Here is a 9,407-nt window from a genome sequence, read left to right on the forward strand (position 1 = left end):
CATTTAAACTCGAAAAACGGGGGGTTTTCGACTCATCTCTCAATGGGCTGTATTTCGCTAGATTTCGCCGTTTTTTCGACATTTGAGATTTTTTTTACTTTTAGCCTTTTTCTCATTATAGATGGGCTTTATGATTATAATTATCAACATTATTGTCATTATTATCATCATTATTATCATTATTGTCATTATTATAATAATTATTATCATTATTGTCATTATTATAATGATTATTATCATTATTGTCATTATTACCATAATTACCCTTAATATAATCATTATAATAATTATTATCTTCATTATTAATGTCATTTTCGTCATTATAATAATCTATATGATGATAACGACAATAAGGATAATTTTAGAAATAATAACAACAATAATAATTATTTTATAAAAATAATGATATTATAATTATTTATATTATTTCTATTATCATATTCGTTATTATTATTGTTATTATTATGAGAGTCATTAGAATGTTGTTGGTTATTGCTATTATTGCAATTATTACGCCAATTATCATTATGATTATCATTTTATAATTAATATCATAATTATTGTCATAATTATCTTTATTATCGTCATTATTGTCATTATTGATGGGGTTATCATCATAATTAGCAGAATTATTGCTGAAATCATCATAATTATCATTTAAACTCTTATAAGGGAGGTTTCCGACTTATCTCTCAATAGGCTGTATTTCGCTAGATTTCACCGGTTTTTCAACTTTTGGGATTTTTTTTTTACTTTTAGCCTTTTTCTCATTATAGATGGGCTTTATGATTATAATTATCACCATTATTGTCATTATTATCATCATTATCATTATTGTCATTATCGCCATAATTACCCTTAATATAATCGTTATAATAATTATTATCTTCATTATTACTGTCATTTTCGTTATTATAATGATCTATATATTGATAATGGCAATAAAGATAATTTTAGAAATAATAACAACAATAATAATAATTATTATTATTATCATCATTATTGCAGTTATAATAACTTTTATGCTAAATATTATTGCTATTTTTATTATTATAACTATTTATATAATGATAATAGCAATAACGATAATTTTAGAAATAATAATGACAATAATAGTAATTTTACTGACAATGATAATGATATTATTTCTATTGCCATTATTAGTATGAAAATTATTGGAATAGATTTAATTATTGCTATTATTGCAGTAATTATCAAAATTATCATTATAATTATGATTTTATCATTATTATTGTCATTATCATGGTCATTATCATCATAATTATCATCATTATTGTCAATAATAAAGGAATTATCATGAAAATCATCAAAATAACCTGAATCAATGTCAAAATCCTCATAATTACCATTAAAAAGCGAAAAAGGTTTTTTTTCGACGTTTCTCTCAAAAGGCTAGATTTTGCTGGTTTTTTCGACTTTCGGGATTGTATTACTTCTGGCCTTTATTTCATTATAAATCGACTGAATAATAATCATTATCATTATTCTCATTACTGCCATTATTTTTATGATTATTATCACTAGTAATTATCATCATGATTATCATTATTATTGTCATCATTATTCCAGTTATAATAATTATTATGCTAATTATTATTGCTATTTTAATCATTATAACTATTCATATAATGATAATAGCATTAGTGATAGTTTTAGAAATAATAAATACAATAATAATAATTATAATGACAGAGATAATGATGTTATTGATATTTCTATTAACATTATTAGTATGAAAATGATTGGAATAGAGTTGGTTAAAACTATTATTGCAGTTATTATCAAAATTATCATTATAATTATGATTTCATCATTATTATTGTCATTATCATCATAATTATGATTTCATCATTATTATTGTCATTATCATCATAATTATCATCATTATTGTCAATAATAAAGGAATTATCATGAAAATCATCCTGATTACCTGAATTAATATTAAAATTCTCATAATTACCATTCAAAAGCGAAAAAGTTTTTTTTTTCGACCTTTCTCTCAAAAGGCTGTAATACGCTAGATTTTGCCGTTTTTTCGATTTTTGGTAATTATGTGGATTTTAACATTAATTCGAGTAATTATGAGGATTTTCATGATAAATCCTTTGTTTTTTATAATAATGATGATAATTATGATGATAATGGCAAAAATAATGATAAATATCATCATTATAGTCAATAATAAAGGAATTGTCATGAAAATCCTCATAATTCCCCGAATTAATGTTAAAATCCTCATAATTACCATTAAAAAGTAAAAAAAGGGTTTTTTTCGACATTTCTATCAAATACGCTAGATTTTGCCGTTTTTTCGACTTTGGGATTTTATTAATTCTGGCCTTTAATACATTAATGTAAATGGACTGAATGATAATTATTATCATCATTATTATTATTACTCTTATTATTTTTATGATTATTATCATTATAGTCTTTCTCATCATGAATAGAGTTATTTATTGCTATTAATGCAGTTATTCTCACAATTATCATTATAATTATGATTTTATCATTATTATTGTCATTATCATTGTCATTATCATAACAATTATCATCATTATTGTCAATAATAAAGGAATTGTCATGAAAATCATCATAATTACCCGAATTAATGTCAAAATCCTCATAATTACCATTAAAAAGCAAAAAAGGTATTTTTTTCGACGTTCCTCTGAAAAGGCTGTAATACGCTAGATTTTGCCGATTTTACGACGTTTGGGATTTTATTACTTCTAGCCTTTATTTCAATGAGAATTATTATCATCATTATTATCATTACTGTCATTAGTTTTATGATTATTATTATAGTTATTATTATCATCATTATAGCAGTTATAATAGTTATTATGCTAATTATTATTTCCATTTTATCATCGTAACTATTTATATAATGATAGTAGCAATAATGATAATTTCAGAAATAATAATGACTAATAATAATTATAATGACAAAGATAATGATGTTAATATTATTTCTATTGCCATTATTAGTATGAAAATTATTGGAATAGAGTTAATTATTGCTATTATTGCAGTAATTATCAAAATTATCATTATAATTATGATTTTATCATTATTATTGTCATTATCATAGTTATTATCATCATAATTATCATCATTTTTGTCAATAATAAAAGAATTATGATGAAAATCATATTAATTACCTGAATTAATGTTAATATCCTCATAAATACCATTAAAAAGCGAAAAAGGGCTTTTTTCGACGCTTCTCTCGGAAGGCTGTAATACCGTAGATTTTGCCGTTTTTTCAACTTTTGAGATTTTATTACTTCTGACCTTTATTTCATTATAAATGGACTGAATAATAATTATTATCATTATTATTATCATTACTGTCATTATTTTTATGATTATTATAGATATAGTCATTATCATCATGATTATCATTATCATTATCATCATTATTGCAGTTATAATTATTATTCTAATTATTATTGCTATTTTTATCATTATTACTATTCATATAATGATAATAGCAATAATGATTATTTTAGAAATAATAATGATAATAATAATAATCATAATGACAATGATAATGATATGATTATATATATTATTTTATATGTTATTCTATTGCCATTATTAGTATGAAAATTATTGAAATAATTTAATTTGAAATAATGAGTTAATTATAGCTATTATTGCAGTAATTATCAAAATCATTATAGTTATGATTTTATAATTAGTATTCTCATTATATTGCCATTATCATCATAATTATCTGAGTCTAGCCGCCGTGGTGATCGGACGTGTTTTGCCTCCTCTCCGCCGCAGCCTTGCCACTCAGCAAACCATGCATACTCATGGTCCCGCCAAGTCAGAGGGTGATCTGACCCCTACCCCTGGGTCACAGGGGGCCAGCCGGGGGGCCTCCCCGGTGCTTCCTCGGGCAGCTAGCCCGGGCTCTAGTCCCCAGAGCGAAAGGGGACCCCTGGCCCAGGGTAATGCGGCCCCCTCCCAGGGTACCGGGACCTTAGCCCAAGGATATGGGCCCCATGGCAGCATGGGTCAGAGCTGCCTCCCCGCCCACGAGAATGGGCACCCCCATGGCAGCCAGGGTCAAGGCTGCCCCCCCGCCCAGGGAAAAGGGCGTTTAAACAACCCGGACAATGAAAACAGTGAAAAAACAGTGAAAACAACTGAAATCAGAGAAAACAGTGAATACAACATAGAAACAAACAGTGACGACAATAAAGCCATCTATCAGGCAGGCAACATTACCATAGTGCTTAACACGATTCTTTGCTTTATAACGACCAAAAAATCATGGGCACGTTTAGTGTTGTGTAACCAAATTAAGAAACTGTATAGCCCAGAAGAAATAGAAAATGCCTACAACATCGTTCTATTTATATCAGACTCCAGGAAAACTAGAAATATGAATAAAGACATCAAAAGGATGATAAATTTCACAGTGTACACAATGATCGATCAGTGCCTAAAGAACGACAATTTAGTGTTTGCCACAACAACCACAGACATCCCCGCCACTGACTGGTCTCCGCCACCAAAGAAAACAAGTATCTCACCTTTTGTGAAAACTTTCAAAAACAAAAACATCAAGGTATGCAAACACAGCATGAACTCATATTCAGCAATCAAGATCTAATTGAAAATAAAATTGATTTGCTGATCGGAATGTTCTCCGAGCAACAATCTGCTATAAACAGCTTGATTAGGCAAGCAGTGACGTCTCCTCAGCCGCAGGAATGCGCAGAGGAAGCATCCGTCACAACAACCCCGACCCCATCCCCTCACGCAACATCCGATCTCCCATCCCCAACCCACGATCAATCTGCCTATCAATCTTTCCCTTTCGCATCCCCTTCCCCTGCCAGAATGTCCTTAACCTCAACACCAAATGAACACACGCACATCCATACACCCCCTACAACTCCCACGGCAGTTCCCACGCCCAACACCCCTCCTTCCTCTCCCCTCCCCCCTCCTTCCTCTTCCCTCCCCTCTCCTTCCTCTTCCCTCCCCCCACCCCCCTCACCTCCGTCTCACCCCACCCCGACCCCGCGAACCCGTGACCCTGCTGACGCGCCAGCCCCCCCTCGTCCGGTGCCACGCAAGCGATCACCCAACAACGCTGAGGCGTCAACAACCGGCATGAGGAAAGAAGCTTCTACACAAGTAACACCCAGAAGAAGCTACGGTAGAAACAGTAGAAGGAAAAACAAGCAAAGACATCTTCCACCAAATCGCCACTGGGAGGATGCCACGCACCACCACGTGCCTGGAGTACCTGCCCCCTCTACTTCTCAACAAGCACCACAACTCGTCGTCAACAACTACGCAGAACGATCGGAAACACAACAACAAACAAACGTGCAGCCACAGCCCCACCAAGACGAGGAAGGGTTCGTTCAAGTCAACAAAAGAAAACAAAGAAGAAAAGCAAGAGAGGAACGCCACTCGTCAAAACCCTTGCAAGGTGCCGACCGTCCTCAGGTAGTGTACTTGTATATCACGAGTTGCCATCCGGACACAAACGAGGAAGATATTGAGGACTTCCTTGAAAATAAATTCGACATTATTTCCAATGTGAAAGCATTTAAAACGAAAATGACACACAATTATTACTCAAGCTTCACAGTTACTATAAGAGGCAAGGATATTAACCCAGATCTTTTCTTAGAGTCCGACGTCTTTCCAGATAATGTAAAGGTGTTCCTAAATAGAAACAAGTACAAAGACGAGCAGGATGTTTGACGCTGTAAGTCCGGCGGTCAAAACACTAAGTACAATCAGAATTGAGCACATCAATGCACAGTCTCTCCTCGGACACTTTGGAGAAATTGAATTATTAATTAAGGAGAGAAATATCGATATCCTGTGCATTAGTGAAACTTGGCTTCACCAAGAAATATCAAGCAGTTTCATCAGCATTCCAAACTTTCATATTTACAGATGTGATGCAGGACGTGGAGGTGGAGTCTGCATATATGTAAGAGATATCCTTAAATCAAATAAGATCTCCTCTACAGCTGTAAATGATACAGCAGTAGAGGACATCTGGGTAACCGTACAAAGTAATATGCATCCTTCCATCCTCGTCGGCACAATCTATAGACACCCACATGCTACAGCAGAATCTTTTGAGTATCTTGAAAATATTTTCAGAGAAATGTCATTAAAAAGAAAACCCCTATTCATCCTAGGTGACTTAAATGACGATCTAAACAAATCAAATGCAAAACTAACTGGGATAATAAATAAAAATAAATTAAAACAACTTGTAAACAAGCCTACAAGGATAACAGTAACTACCTCTTCTGTATTAGATGTCATAATAACAAACAGTCCCGATATTATTCTTCACACAGATGTTATCCCATGCCCAATTGCAGATCACGAGCTTTTAACCTTGATCTTAAATATAGAAAAACCAAAGCGACAACCAGTCACCAAAACTTCTCGTGATCTAACCCATTACGATCCTAAATCACTCTGCGAACGTATAGCTAACGAATCATCGCTATTAGATATCTTAGCAACAGATAATGTTGACAGACAAATTGCCACTTTAACAGAAGTGATAAAGAATAGCATAAACGCCTCCGCACCCATTAAAACTAAAACAGTAAAACGTCCTCCCGCCCCCTGGATAGATGACAACATCAAGAGAGCCATAAATTATAGAAATAATACTCAGAAAGCTCTCAAGATAAACAGATCTGACACCACCCTTCAGGCTGAATATAAACATAAGAAAAGGAATGTGAAAACACTTATTCATAGTGCAAAAACAAATTATTTCAAAAGTAAGATCACTGAATGCAGAAACGATTCTGCCGAAACATGGAAACTGGTTAAGACACTAGTGCCAAATAAGAAACAAAACACAGACATTTCCACAAATTCCATAAATGATATAGAACACTTCAATAACTTCTTTGCAGAAGTCGGTAGGCTCACTTACGAACAGACAATCGCCCCCACACATCTACGCAACATAAGTGAAACAAGGCCTAAAACAAACATTTTCAGACCACAACCAGTAGGACTAGATACAATTATAGTAACAGTAAAAGTTAAGAAAAACAAATTCCGTAGGAGCTGATGGCATTGCACAGCGTTTCATAAATGATAGTCTACCAGCAATTGCATACTATCTGACAGTCATCATTAATACATCCATAGTCACCGGTGTCTACCCATCACTTTGGAAACATGGTATCATCACACCTATTTACAAATCCGGTGATACAGACGAAATAAATAATAATCGACCCATCACAATACTGCCGGTAATATCTAAAGTACTCGAGAAAATAGTCGCGAACCAATTAACAGCATTTTTGGAAGAGAACAACCTTATATCAAACACGCAACACGGGTTTAGAAGTAAATTATCAACCGAAACAGCGTTACTAAAAATCACAAACGAAATTTATAACAACATAGACAACAACCAGATAAATTTGCTCACTTTGTGTGACTTATCTAAGGCCTTTGACAGTGTCAGCCACGAAATCCTGCTCAACAAACTTACAAATCACGGAATTGATAACTTTTGGTTTAAAGATTACTTGTCCGCGAGAACTCAATCAGTCAAAATTCATGAAAAAGTATCATCAAAGAAACAAGTTTCGTTCGGTGTTCCACAAGGCTCCATCCTAGGCCCAATCTTATTCACTATTTTCATCAATGATCTGTCATCAATTGCAAAAGACTGTCTTCTTATTCAGTACGCTGATGACTCTCAATTTCTCCACGCTGCCTCTGTTAACAATTTAAATGAGTTAATAGGGAAAGCTAAACAAACCCTAACAGAAGCAAAACAATACTTTGAAATAAATGGTCTAAAGCTAAATCCACAGAAAACACAATGTATTTTCATAGGCAGCCGTCAGAACATTTGCAAAAATACCCATAGATACAATGATAGAATTCCAGGGCTGCTACATCAAACCCAGCATAACAGTAAAAAATCTAGGAGTTTACATAGACAGATACATGACATTTGAGACACACATTGACCACATCTACAGGAAAGTAATGGGCACGCTGATATACTTAAATCACATCAAAAATAAAATACCCACAGAAACAAGAATTATTGTTATACAAACACTAGCACTTAGCATAATCAATTACTGCCTAAACATCTGGGGCTCCACAAATAAAACACAAATACAAAGGACACAGAAACTACAGAACTTTGCAGCAAGAGTAGCACTAGGAAATATAAATAAATATGACCACATCACACCACATATCAACACACTAAAATGGCTAAAAGTGCAACAGAAATACAACTATGACACATGCATTCTAATCCATAAAATTATACAGGGAATTTACCCACATTGGCTATTACCTATACGGACAACAGGTAACACAACGGGTGTCCAAACAAGGCAAAACAACTGCCTATATATCAAGAGATCAAATACAGAAACCGGGGCAAGAAATATGCTAATCCGAGGACTTGTGACTTGGAACCAATTACCCGAAAATGTAAGAAATATTTTCAACCAAAAGACATTTAAAACAAAAGTGAAAGAACATCTACTGAAATATCAATGACATCAGGCGCATAAACATCAAGCCCAGCACGATATTTCAATCACATATGGTATTATTGTTATGTGTAATTTTGTTCCACAAGCATTGTATAACATCTATGTTCATAGCACCCTATTGCATTGTGTAAACACCTTATATGTAAAGAGAATACCCATTGTAATTAATGGAATAAAGTATTTGAGTATTTGAATTTGAATATTGTCAATAATAATGGAATTATCATGAAAATCCTCATAATTACCTGAATTAATTATAAAATCCTCATAATTACCATTAAGAAGAGAAAAAGTCTTTTTTAGGTTTCTCTCAAAAGGCATTATAATTATGGTTATCATTACAGCCATTATCATCATGATTCTCATTATTATTATCATCATTATTGCAGTTATAATAATTATTATGCCAATTACTATTGCTATTTTTATCATTATAACTATTAATATAATGATGATAACGATAATGAAAATTTTAGAAATAATAATGACAATAATAATAATTATAATGACAATGATAATGATATTATTATTTCTAATGCCATTATTAGTATGAAAGTTATTGAAATAGAGTTAATTATTGCTATTATTGCAGTAACTATAAAAAGTATCATTATGATTAGTATTTTATCATTATTATTGTCATTATTATCATAATTATTATCATAATTATCTTATAATAATCATAAAAATAATGACAGTAATGATAATACTGATGATAATAATTATTATTCAGCCCATATATAATGAAATAAAGGCCAGCAATAATAAAATCCCAAAAGTCGAAAAAATGGTAAAATCTAGCGAATTGCCTTTTGAGAGAAACGTCGAAAA

Source organism: Penaeus vannamei, chromosome 38 (assembly GCF_042767895.1).
Source record: "Penaeus vannamei isolate JL-2024 chromosome 38, ASM4276789v1, whole genome shotgun sequence".
Classification (NCBI taxonomy): domain Eukaryota; kingdom Metazoa; phylum Arthropoda; class Malacostraca; order Decapoda; family Penaeidae; genus Penaeus; species Penaeus vannamei.